General features: G+C 42.9%; 1 protein-coding gene across 1 annotated transcript in view; it reads right to left on the bottom strand.

Annotated features, from left to right (window-relative positions):
* Nucleotides 1-12,041, bottom strand: part of PLCB4 (phospholipase C beta 4) — a 423,084-nt gene extending 411,043 nt beyond the window's left edge. Inside the window, exon 1 of the mRNA XM_068565571.1 lies at nucleotides 11,951-12,041. The gene's annotated coding sequence lies outside the window, so the exon portion shown is untranslated. The remainder of the gene's footprint in view (nucleotides 1-11,950) is intronic.
* Nucleotides 12,042-12,878: the final 837 nt, after the last annotated feature.

Here is a 12,878-nt window from a genome sequence, read left to right as displayed (position 1 = left end):
GTACTCACAAGGAATAAGTGATAAACTATCTTCAGGGAAGTTTCTCCTCTGGTTCTAGTATACTAAGAAATTGAAATATCCGAATCCCTGTTAGCAGAAATCATGAATATAGACTTTTCAAGTTACTGATCATCTTTCCAAATGAATCGTTGTGGTACTTCTCAGCCACCAGTGTAAACAATAATGGAATACTCTCTACCCTCTGTAATAAGTCTGCAGATAACTTCAATTTATTAAACATGACACCTCTTCTGCTTATTCATCAGATCGGTTTCCTAACTTGGCAATAATGGCAGTTCATTATTCATTCATTGAAGAGACGCTGAATTAGTCTCTAACATGCAGATTCTTCCCTTCCCCAAGAAAGTCACGCTGTGGCTAAAATTTGCAAACCATTCAACAGAAGAACTGAGGGCAGGCACCAACCTAGAGCTGAAATCAATGAAGGCTTTGTGGAAAAGATGGCAACTGTGCGAGGTGTGTAAGGGCCTGTAGGATTCGCCAGTTGAAGAAGGGGGTTTAGTGCAAAGTCAGCACAAGCACTGTGGCCATAGACTTTATGTTCCTGGGATTTTAATATAGTTCAGTATTGTTGACCCAAACAAAGGTGTTAAAACTTCACTGCAGAGGTTTAGCCATGGATGGTTTGTATTTGGCAAATTATGGGAATAAAGTTAAGTCCTGAAAGCAACAGGGCACTGTAAAAGCATTTTAGAGGTAATGCTATAATAAGATTTGCTTTGTGCAAATGAATTTAGCTGAGTATAGAGAGTGGAGTAAAGGGGTAAAAATGTAAACTTATAAAGTAGTTGTTTATTTGTCTCTCTCCTCCAGGGAACTGCAAACCCCTGAGGGCAGGAGCTGCAGCTTGCTCACTGTTACAGTACCTGCTACTCACTTAATACCTAATAGAAAACATGAAAGATTGAATGAATGAGAGAGAAGGCAATAGGAAATTGATTGAAAGGTTATTGGAACAACCAAGGCATGAAAGTTGAGGACAGAAACTTAGGCAGCATCAGTAAGAATGGAGGAATGGATAGAAATGCAAGATATTAATGGTAAACTCAAACAATTGGTGACTGTTAGATTCACGAAGATTTAGAACCTAAGATGAGACATAGATCTGGAGTGAAGTTGAGGACTTCTGTTTTGGGCACACTGATTTGAAATTAGCCATCAAGACTTCAATGTCAAGATCTCCAGCAGACAATGGGATATAACTGAAGCTCAGACAAGTCAGGGATATGGGAGTCATCAGTGAATAAGTGGTTGTAAAAAAGGTTGAAGTGGGTGAGTTGTCTTGTACTGAAAGAATCTGTACCATAAGAAGAGTCGAGAGCAATGCAGAGACCTCCAGAGAATACCATTTTAAGGGCTGGGTGGTGGAAGAGGTGCTCAAGAAGGCCTGCCTCTGATATATGAAAACAGTATCGAATGGCCAAGCAAGGCCTAGGAATCAGGAACTTCAGGAATCTACAAGGGTAACAGCAAAAATGAATTCATCTAGTGCAATTCCTTCAGAGTGAAGGGATGTGACTTCCCCAGTCACCAACTTGGGGAATTTGCACAGCAGCAGTTGTTAATAGTGTCTTGGATTTTTGTACCATAAAATGTGGAGAGAAGAAGAGATGAATTATGTCATTCCTTCCAGCAGTCTGACATTATGATTCTAACCAATTCATTGCTTGTTCATTCAGGACAAGTACACAAACTAAACAGAGTCCAGAGCCCAGAGTCTTCACCTTTTCAAACAACAGCACCAAGAAAACAAGGGAACAGATGAGCCTGAAATCTCAGAGTCTTACTGTCATGCTGAACAAATGGGAAAATACAGCTTGTTCATTTCTCCTCGGTGATGCTAATGATTCAGTTACATTGACTTCTTTGAAGGAAAATTACTGTTAATAACCTTAATTTCCTCCTCATTTCTTTCCCCAGGTACCTGACATTTTAGATAAAATGTTTTCATAAAATATTAAAAGCAAAGGAATTATATCCTAGGTATCTAACTCCATGTTGTTTATGGACTTTATGAATCCCTTCTGTCTCTTCTTTCTAGAGCCTACACTTTTGGTTCTTCAGGTAAATACATAAAGTTTCCCATTCTGTTCATTTCCCAAGAAGCACAATCCATTCCAAGTGAACTAAAAAAAAAAAAAAAAAAAAAAAAAAATTTAAGTGTTACTCTAACGCCCACCACACATCTTAGTGATATCAGCCATGTGACGTTATGGGACATTTCCCGACTTCCATTTAAATTTAGTCCTTGTAGCTACAGTTTTCTTTTCTTTGGCCACAAAACCAGACCACAGGCTTCCCAGCCTGGCCTGACCCACGCACACCTCTGCGCTAGAACAGCAGGCAGGTAGAGCATGCAGTTTGCCAGCCCAGACCCATTCACCATCCTTGTTCACCCCTGCCTCTTTGCTTCTGCCCTCTAGTTTCTATCTGAATCAGCTAATGGAAGGCACCAGCCAGAGTCTGGGGGACAAGAGGAGAGTGATGTAGGCATATTTATGCCCCTGCCGTCTTCCCGCAGGGACATTACAGGTTGACTGTGTCCCTCTACAACAGGACACATCTCTTGTAGGACAGCTTTTCTTGCCCCTTTACTTAGAGTAGGAAAGCTCCCCATCGTTGCTAAGTCCCTCTTCAGCCCTCACCCTGGTCGTGGTTTTGTTCCCTACACCTGCCCATACCTCCTAAAGGGTCTCTTTATGAAGCCTTCTTCAAAGGACTCAGTCTACACCCACCATCTGTTCCCCGGCAGGCCCTGAATGACACAAGATTAAAGAGTGACCAGGTGGGGCCCTCCACTGCGGCTTTCACAGATATTATCAAAGGAAATTGTCTGTAAATTGTAAAACACTATAACATTTCCATGAACAAAACCTAGTACAGACTTTCCTGAATATGCAAGGTTTTAATGCCAAGGAAACATGACTGAATCCTACCATATTTCTACAATTCACTGTGTGTTATAAAAATAAACACGCAGAAAGCATACAATCAGAATCCAAATATCATTGCCAACCTCGCCAGAATTTTTCTTAAAAATGGGTATCTGGAGAAACAGATGAAAGAACTGAATCCATCTTTGAAAACAGAAACAATATTTCATTTCCTGCTATTTATCCACATCCAGATTTACTAACTCTGATAATATGATACTTTAGGGTGATTCCAAGTCTTTCAAGGGATGTCATAAAATTCTAAAAATAAACTAACAATTCACTTTATATTATTGAAAACAACTATAATTACTGAAGTTAACTTCTGAAAGAAGTTGAGAATCAGTGACCTAGATTTTCTGTATTTTTCCTAATGTCTCTAAATGAAAATACAGTGTAGTTTCTAATTTATACAGCCCTTTGTCTATATATCACTTCTAAATAGCATGGAAATTAACTTCAGGTATCTATTAAATAATAAAACTCAATAAAATAAATTTATCTCTGAATCTTCTAATTCTCAAAGTAGAAAGTAGAAGGTAAAAGAGATTCTTAAATAATTAAGTACTTGAAAGTCTAAAGCTATAAATACATCTGGATAGAATTTTTAGCAATGAAATTAATTTGATTTTCCCAGGTCAGTATCAACCTCTGTTGTCTGTGCAGCACCTCACTTTTTTGACCATATATTCAAGGGTGTTTATGACATGTCCCTGATCTGAGGAATTTAGAGTTTCACAGCTAACCAAATTGATCAGAATATAGATTTTCAACTCGGATTCTACTCAATATCTCTTTACTAACAACTTTTTTAATTGGCCTATTAATTGGTAAATTCTTTTTGATTAAGTATTGTATTTTCAAGGAATTTTAAGGACATAGACTATTTCTAAAGTCATTTCCTGGTGTACTGTATATAACTGAGATCCGACTGAACTAGTAAAGCAATGAAACAATGTGGGGCATGCTTCAATTAGAGACCATATTCATAATTTGAGGTTCCATGAGATAGAAATTCCATGCGGACCTTTGTTAAAGGCAATTTGGCAGTGCCCCCTCAAAATGTAAAATGTGCATACCTTTTTGACCAAATAGTTCTATTTCTAGGAATTTATCTACAAGAAATTCTCACACATGTGCATGAAGACATAGGTACAAAGATCTTGCGTCTTTCAGTTTGCAACAGTGATAACAGGAGAATGGTTAAGATAAAACATGGTACACCCATAGTTTATTTATGGTACTACTAGAGTTTATGTAATGTTAGAAAGAAAAATATAACTAGTATATGGACATGGAAAGATCACCACAACATACACTTAAGTGGCAAGTAAGCAAGGTGCAGAAAAACATACACAGTACGATCCAGTTTATGTAGTAAGAAAAAGGCATGTATATGTACTTATATATGTAAATGCATAGAAAAAGGAGAGGAGACAGGTGCTCTAAACTGTTGCCAATGGTTATATGCGGGTATGCGTGTAGGTGGGAAAGGTTGTTTTACATTTTGTTTCTGCGCTTCTGCATTATCACTGCAATTGGAACGTATTAATGTATCACATCCATCATTTTAAAAACCAATGAAAACAAAAAATTAATAGAAATTCTACAGGGGGCTCTGGCAATTTATCCAATGATAGTGCATCACCAGACATCCTATCTCAAAGGACTTCAGTTTCGTTTGATCCACTGGGATTCCTCCTTTAAGAGCCAAAAGGAAAATGAGGGCTGTTAAGTAGATTGCACGTTGAAACACTGACCTGCAGAAACAGATCTACATTCTGTATGTCCAGGACAAATCCAGCAACTACCAAATAGCAGGGGGGGCATTTTGTCACTGGTTAGAGTTCAGATCAGTGATGTACACAAGAGACCCTCCACGTCCCCATAAATGGAGTCACGCATTTCTCCGCACTTAGGTGGTCTTATTTCAAAGGAGCCCGCGAAATAGGAGAGAAAGCCCTGGCCTTCCTCCTTCAACGCTGCAGACTTGCTAACATCTTAGAAAAATGAGGGAGGGGAAAAGCAGGCAGAAATTCAGACTCTGAAACCAACGTCCACTGGAAACAAATGGCCATAACCACCTTTGTAAGAAATTTAACAGGGGGGAAAAAAGAAAAGCATGAATAAAGAAGGCACCGTGCTTACTTAATCAAGACAACACTAGTTCACAAGGTTTCCAAGCACTTACAGTTGACAAAAGCTCAAAGTGGGAGCTCATGAGCCGAATATGTTCCACAAACGTGTTTTGTTTGGCCAGCCCATGGGCTGACATGTTTGTTTCTACTGTAATTATTTCTAAAGTTTTTGCAATGATATCTCACGCTTTAAAGAAATCTGTATTTCATGCTTCTCTTGAAAATGGAGAGGTGCTGGCAACCCTGAGCCCCACGCCCACCTGGCAGAAATCTAATAGACCTGTCCCCCAGGAAGGGTCAGGGCAGAGCTCCCGATGCACACGGCCTCCCCATCCCCTAAGGGGGCTGACACCTGGGCAGCCCCATGATGCTTACCTGGCCCTCAGAGGAATCAGAGTGGGTCACACCTGACTGAAACCATGAGGACCCTCACCCAGGAAGAGCTGGCCCTTCAGAAAACTAAATTAGTTGTTAGGCTACCCTGGAGCAGCATTTAGTAACCTCCCTCTCAGACTTCTGGCCCATGTATCTGCGGAAACAAAAGCATCTAGGATTAGATAAGGGCACGTGGCTTTATCTTCAACTTCCCATTTCAATTCCGTGGTCAAGGCCGGGTTGCCAGAAGCTTCTCTGTCATACCTCAGCCCCGTCACTTAAAATAATGGTCTCAAAAGTTTTCACTGTAGCAAACCTCTTGGCAGCATGTACCTGAGTGGCAGGTAACACAGCACAGTGGTTAGAAGTTGGAGTTCTGGTGTCAGCCTACATGGGTTTGACTTCCCATCTCTAACTTTCACTCCCTGAAGTGAATAACTTCACCTTTCCCAGGCTCCGTTTCCCCATATGTAAAATGGAGATACTATTAGGAAACGCCAAGAAAAGCTGTAGGGAGAGTTAAATAAGGTGGTACATTTTAAGTGCTTAACCAACATCTGTGGTTTTGTTACTGTTGTCGACATCAGCGTGCCCGCGGAAGCCCATGGGGAAACAGGAGTCATGACACCTCCCCGTAAACATCACAGATCCCCAAATTATTCTGGCAGATGCCCCTCTCCTTCCAGGTCTAACTGGCTTCATATGGTCTTTTTTCAAAGCCTGGCTGGGAGACACAGACGCCCTGGGGATAGCTTCTGGCTCACTGAGTTCTTCGAAACCCCCCAGTCACAGAACTTCTAGGCAGTTAGGGCTGAGTTAACATGAGGCCCCTCTGTCCAACTGCAGTCACAGAGTCAGGCAAGTCCAGAGGAAGATCTGGCATTCACAGTAGCCCTAAAAGGTAACTAGAACTTCTGTGCTAGTAGAGGGGCAGGGCAAGGGTCCCTTATTAAAAGTTTTATAGGAATTGGCACAGCCTGCTTTGTATGGATAGGCCACTGGCCTTTGCCCCCTATGGAGGAGGAGAACAAGGGGGTGAATAGTCATACTAGTAACCAAGAGCATTTGTAGCAATAGCAGCAGTAACACAACAGCTGGCATCATTCACACTACACTGCAGGGCACTTTTGCCTTATAGGGTTATCCTCCTCATTTACAGATGGGGCAACGGACACTCAGGAGTCACACACTAACACATGACATAGTCAGGATTCAAGCTTGGGTCCACCTGATTCCAATACCCGAAGGCCACAGCAACTTTACACTGTTGAAAGCAAACCCCAATTTACCGCCCCCTGCCGCCACCAGCTGCCTCCAAGAGGAAGCATCTCGAGAGCAGTGGTCCTTTACCTTGGGTGGGTCGCAGACCCCCTTTCAATGTGATGAATCCTACAGACCCTTCTCAGCAAAATATTTTGAAATGTATAAAATTAAGTCCAGAAGAAACCAATTATATTGAAATATACTTACCAAAAAAAAAAAAAATTTTTAAGGCACACATAGTAATGTACGTGCTTCTTTTTTCAACCCATTAAATGCCGAGACTCATCAGTGACTCTAATACCTGCCCTAATTGTCATTTGGAAGTAAGTGAAAATAAAGATGTATTTGCCAGCTAGATGGACCTACCAAATGCCATCATTAGGCCATTAGAGGGTGGTCCTGAGGTGAAGAGCTCCTGCTCTGGGGGAGACGGCAAAGATGTCAAGCGTAAATCTAGTGGTCTGTGCTCTCTTCTCTCTGGACGAGCTGCTTATAATTAGTTCCTTCAAGTTACTGCCTTCCTCCTGTTCTGAGGAAATGGCTACTTCATTCATATCAGGGAGCCAACTACCTCCTCTAATTGTTCAGGAGGAGAAGAGTGCCATAAGAAGGGCACTGTATCTTAAAGCAATGATTTGACTGCCCCCAGGGTGGCTCGGTGGCCAGAGGTGGAATTTCCCAGCCCTCTGCACTCCAAAGGATTAGGGGACAAGGGCCCTAAAGGAGACTCCTGGTCAAGGGGATAAGATAACACTATCTTGCAGTCACATGGTATGCGACCTTCTCACTGAAGGTTTTCTAGGTAGTAGGCAAAGGGGTGTGCAGAGAAAAACCATCTTCTGATTTATGTCCCTTTCATCTATTTTTGATTCCGCAAAGAAAAGGAAAGTAGATGGAGTTCACACAGAGAAAACAAAACCTCTGCTGGCCTTTCATCCTCTTGAACATAAGGATCTCCCAGTGACTCTGGGGTGATTTTTAAAAGCAGGCTTCGTGCCAGTAAGGACAATGCAAACTTCTCACTCATCTACTTGGTGATGCATTTTCACCCAGCTCTCCTTCCCCGGGGGTGAAGTAAACCCATTTATATATCTGGTGAGCTTAAGAGTCCCAGCCTGTGAATGCGAAAAAACTTATCTCTTTCTAAGGCATAACTAGATAAGTAATATTACACCTTGAGGAAGTATTTCTACTTCCAAGGAGGAGGCTTGATCAAAAGAAAAACTATGAAACAGAAAAGCAAATATTGAGGAATGAAAGAATGACCTACACAGGGTTATTATAGTTCCTAAATAGTACAGAGAAATAGAAAAGTGCAGAATGGACAGTACTGAGAATTACTGAGTGTCCTCACAGATAGTAAAACCACAGAAACTCAGCGATGAAGAGCTGCATTGATTTCCTGGTAGGTGGGTAAGTCTTTTTGGCAGGCACTAATAAGACCCACAAGTTCACATCACATGGTGAACAGCAACTATTTTAGAAACTTCAGTCTGGACATGAAATATACTAACTGTGATCATTAAAGCGTCTCCATTAGTCCTTGACCTCATTCTGCATATCAAACACACAAGTTCTTGGTTTTACAGGACTCACTGTGATAGATGGCTTATTAAAGACCTGGGTCCTTCGTGCTAATAAACACGCTGTTTCATCCTTACTTTATGAGTGCTCAAAAACGACGAAAATTCAGTCACGGTCTGCAAAATAACTTTAAGCTTCAAAGAATATTTTTACCTCCCCCAAAATACTTGAGCTCACTATTAAAGACATTTGTGGAGAACATAAGAAATACATAACCTTTCTTTCCTGTGACTATATTACATAAGGGCTGTGATCCACAAAGATCAAATTTATTCTCAACACAAGGTTTTTAAAGTAAAAAATAAACTTGGCAGCTAATTACTAATGTATTTTTTAAAAAATAATCCACAGAAATAATTGATAGAATGAAGGAATTAGATAATTTAAGTTTGCCAGCTACATCTGAAAGTTCGGGGAAAAAAATGCAGACACAAAATCCAGAAGCAGACTTATCTATCACATCTTTTCACGAATTGGCATGCCATCTGATGGGTTCAAGGAAAACAACACAACAGCACTAAAGCTCAATTTTCCCTCAATTTTAACTTGGAAGATGGGTTACGGCTGAATATTAGACAAGCCTTAGACATCATTTCAATTCTTAACAAATCAAACCCCAAAGTGAATTTACTAGTATCCTAGGAAAATACCATGTTCATTTGGATTGCCAAATATAACTGTCCCACGTTGCCAAAATCAGCAGTACGCATTAATCTAAAGATGTTGGATTTGTTCTTAAGAAAGACAAAATAGCAGGGCCAAAAGCACTGGCTAAGTCTCTGCTGGGGATGAAATATTTCAAAGAAGTGATACAGATTTAAAAATCCATTTCTGCAAAATCATTCTGGTAACCCTTAACACTTTTTAAACTTCCCTATTTCACTATCTCATTAGGCAAAAACACACCTCCTCAAGATTCCAGGGCGTAGAAGTAGTTTAACATCAATCACATTTTTCAGGCACACCAATTTTAAACTTGCAAAAGAGTATTTTAGAACAAAGCTCTCTGTGTGGGTGTACATTTGTAAAATAAAGGTAGCATTATCCCAACACATATCAATGTGTACCCAGTGATCAAATGGAGTCTTAGAAATTCTGTTTTGACAGTTACGTGTAGAATAGCATTTTCACCAGCGATTAATTCAGAGCTAGGTAGTGATATCAAAGCTAAATCAAAATTAAGTTGGGATGGTTGAATAATATTATAGTTGGAGGAAAGTGTAATCAGTAATCTAATATGGGCTACCGTAGAAGTGTTATAATAAGTTACACTCAAAGGGTTACTAGTTATGGCAGCCAAGTCTCCTGTTCATAAAAATGCCAATAAAAAATGTTATTCTGCTTAAATAGTGAATTTTTATGAAAACAGGTGTTCTTTCAAGATGGCCATCATTTATTAAACTTCAAAAGGAAGATGACATAATAGATAAAAACACCAGCTGAAAAATATGCAAGACTGTCCTATCAAAACACAGCACTCTATGAAGTAAGTCAGAAAGAGAAAAACAAATATCGTATATTAATGCATGTATGTGGAACCTAGAAAAATGGTACAGATGAGCCAGTTTGCAGGGCAGAAGTTGAGACACAGATGTAGAGAATGGACATATGGACACCAAGGGGGGAAAACTGCGGTGAGGTGGGGATGGTGGTGTGCTGAATTGGGCGATTGGGATTGACATGTATACACTGATGTGTATAAAATTGATGCCTAATAAGAACCTGCAGTATAAAAAAACAAACAAAACAACTAATACTAAACTTTTATTGGGTTATTTGTATGGAAATATGTTAATATAAATGTTTCAGACATTACATGAAATTTCTAAAAATCTTATATTTGTATTTGTATGGAAATATGTATGGAAATATGTTAATATAAATGTTTCAGACATTACATGAAATTTCTAAAAATCTTATATTTGTATTTGTATGGAAATATGTATGGAAATATGTTAATATAAATGTTTCAGACATTACATGAAATTTCTAAAAATCTTAAAAAAAAAAACAAAAAAAAAAAACCACAGCACTCTAGATTACATAACTCGGATAAGGGCAGATTAAATCACATGCCCCTGTCCAGCTAAATTTTTATTCTTCTGCATGATTCTAATAACTTAGGCCACTGAAGTTTGAAGAACACAAAATATTAGGTTCTCGGTTCAAGCATGTATTTTTGAAACCAAGAGTCTTGAAAAAACAAAAAGGATAAAGTTAAAATTTTACACACACACACACACACACACATGTTTTTTTCTGAAGAATACAGTTCCTCAGACACCTTATTAACCTTGTAGATAGACTGCACAGATAAAGTCACTAGTTGCTTTTACTGGTCAGTCTACTTTATGAACCTGATTTCTCTTCAAAGGGGAAATAACTCTATTTTAGATGTTATATAGCTAAAGTTTGAATGACATTATTGCCAACGAAACAGAATTATTAAACAGCTATCTCCACACACTCATAACTTAATTTACAGGCCACCATGTATCACATTTACGGTAAAAATGGTGACCTTCCATGGACGTTTTGGCCAGAATTAAATTTCAAACATGTGCTTTAGAACAATAGGTAGAATCACCTAAAGAGTCATAAAGAAAAAAAAAAAAAAAAGTCAGAGGGTCATCTCCCAAACACATGCACATTTATGAAACTATAATGTGCATTTGCATTTTTCTCTAGAAAAAAAAAAATGCTAGCTTTATGATTCTAGATAAAGTTGCACTGAGACACACTGGGAAATTGAAGAACTCCGTATTTCCATACTTCTGTAACAGTACTGCCTACAAAGTCTACAGTCAGAAGTATTGTACTATGTAGACGGGGTCTAATTAGTTAAGGAAAAGGCAACTTCAAAATTCTGAAAATAAGACAACCTTTAGTCTCCATCATTTGTATGCTCTTAGGAGGCTGGAACACTGCCCCCAAAGAGTGCCGGCCTGTCAGTGTTGTCTTAAGTGGAAATGGTCAATCATTTCTATTATTTCCCCAAAAGAGGTAAGAAGAGTCACACGCATACACATTTACATGCGTTGCACGGTGCCAACTATTTCCAACCAAAATAATCATATTCACGTCGAGCCGAGCTATTTCTAGCCAGAAGCGGCGAACGTCTGGACTGAGTCTAAGGAAACCCAGCGGGCGATGACTACAGGGGAAGGGGGTGGCGGCGGGGACCCCCGCCTCCCGCGCGCGCCGGGCGCCTGGCACCGGCACCTGCACCGGCTCCGGGGCTGGGCATCTGGGTGCGCGCGCGCGGGCGGGCGCGCGTCCGGGACGCACCCGCCGGGAGCAAACAAGCCCAGCGGGCCCGGGCGGGCCGGAGCATCCTCGGGCGGGACCCGGAAAGCCTTCTCCTACCTGTCACTTTGCCTGGAGCTGCTGCCGCGGATGCGGCCACGGCCGCCGCCTGGAGACCCAGTGGGTGCGCGCGCGACTGTGCGCGCGCGTGTGTGTGTGTGTGTGTGTGAGCTCTTGTTTGCGGTGTGGCTCACTAACTGCTCCCGGCGCCACCAACCCCCTCCCCCCAGAAAGCGCCGGCCGCCGAGCCCCCTCCTGGCGCGCGGACCCGCCCCCCGCCCCGCCCCCGCCCCGCCCCCGCCCCCTGCCTTCAGGGCGCTAGGTTCTCACCTCAGCCCCCGGCGGGGGTCTCCGCGGGCGCGCCTTGGACAAGCAGCGGGGCACCGCCGGCCCGCTGCGCCCGCCCGCCCGCCGGGCTCGGCGTGTCCCGGCTCCGGGCCTCGCGGCCGGCCGCTCCCTCCTTCCCAGCCCCCGAGTCTCCCTCCTCGTTCTCGCCTCCCGGCTCTGGAGCCCGAGCTGTCGCCTCGCAGCCCCAACCTGCCCGGGCTACGGAGCATGCCCAGTGCGGCGCGCCCGGCCGGGCTGGGGGTGGGCAGGGGCCGGGCCGGCCGCGAGCCAGCGGGGCGGGGAGGGGGCGCCAGGGGTGGCGGCCGGGCTGGGTGGAGGGCTGCGCCGGGAAATGGTAGGGGGGGCGCCCGGGGAAGCCGCCCCGCAGCGCGCTCCTCGGGGGTCTCTCCGGCCGCCCCCTGGGGTCCCGGCGCCCCCGCGCGTGGCCCGCGCCTGGGGTCGGGGGACGCACAGCGTGACGCCTCGCGAGCAGCACCTGTAAGGGGTGGGGGACACCCCCCACTCCGATGCGAGACGCTCAGCCGGCTGTGGGCCCTGGGGCGAGGGTGGGGGATAAAGAGTGGAGAGGGGTCAGGGCTGGCGAAAGCTGACAACCCAAAGCCTTTGGTGGGGGTGGGGTGTTTATTAGTTTATATTTTGTTTAATAAACACATAAAGCGCTTACAGTACTTCAGGCACTGTCATAAACGCTTTTTATTCCTTTAATCCTTAAAACAGTCTTCCAAAGCAGGTACTACTATCTCCCCCCTCCAGCCCCGGAGGCTTAAACTGAGCCACAGAAAGATTAAGTGGTTCCAAAAAGTCTTCCCCCATGTGCAGCCTAAGAGACGCAAACCCCCCAGACTTTGGTCCCTGGGATGCTGGGGCGCAGCTCCAGCCAGTTTTCGGCCCTAACTCGCCCCCAGGTGAC

This window comes from Eschrichtius robustus, chromosome 16 (assembly GCF_028021215.1).
Source record: "Eschrichtius robustus isolate mEscRob2 chromosome 16, mEscRob2.pri, whole genome shotgun sequence".
Taxonomy (NCBI): Eukaryota; Metazoa; Chordata; class Mammalia; order Artiodactyla; family Eschrichtiidae; genus Eschrichtius; species Eschrichtius robustus.
The sequence above is the reverse complement of the archived record's forward strand: the minus strand, read 5'-3'. Positions and strand labels throughout refer to the sequence as shown.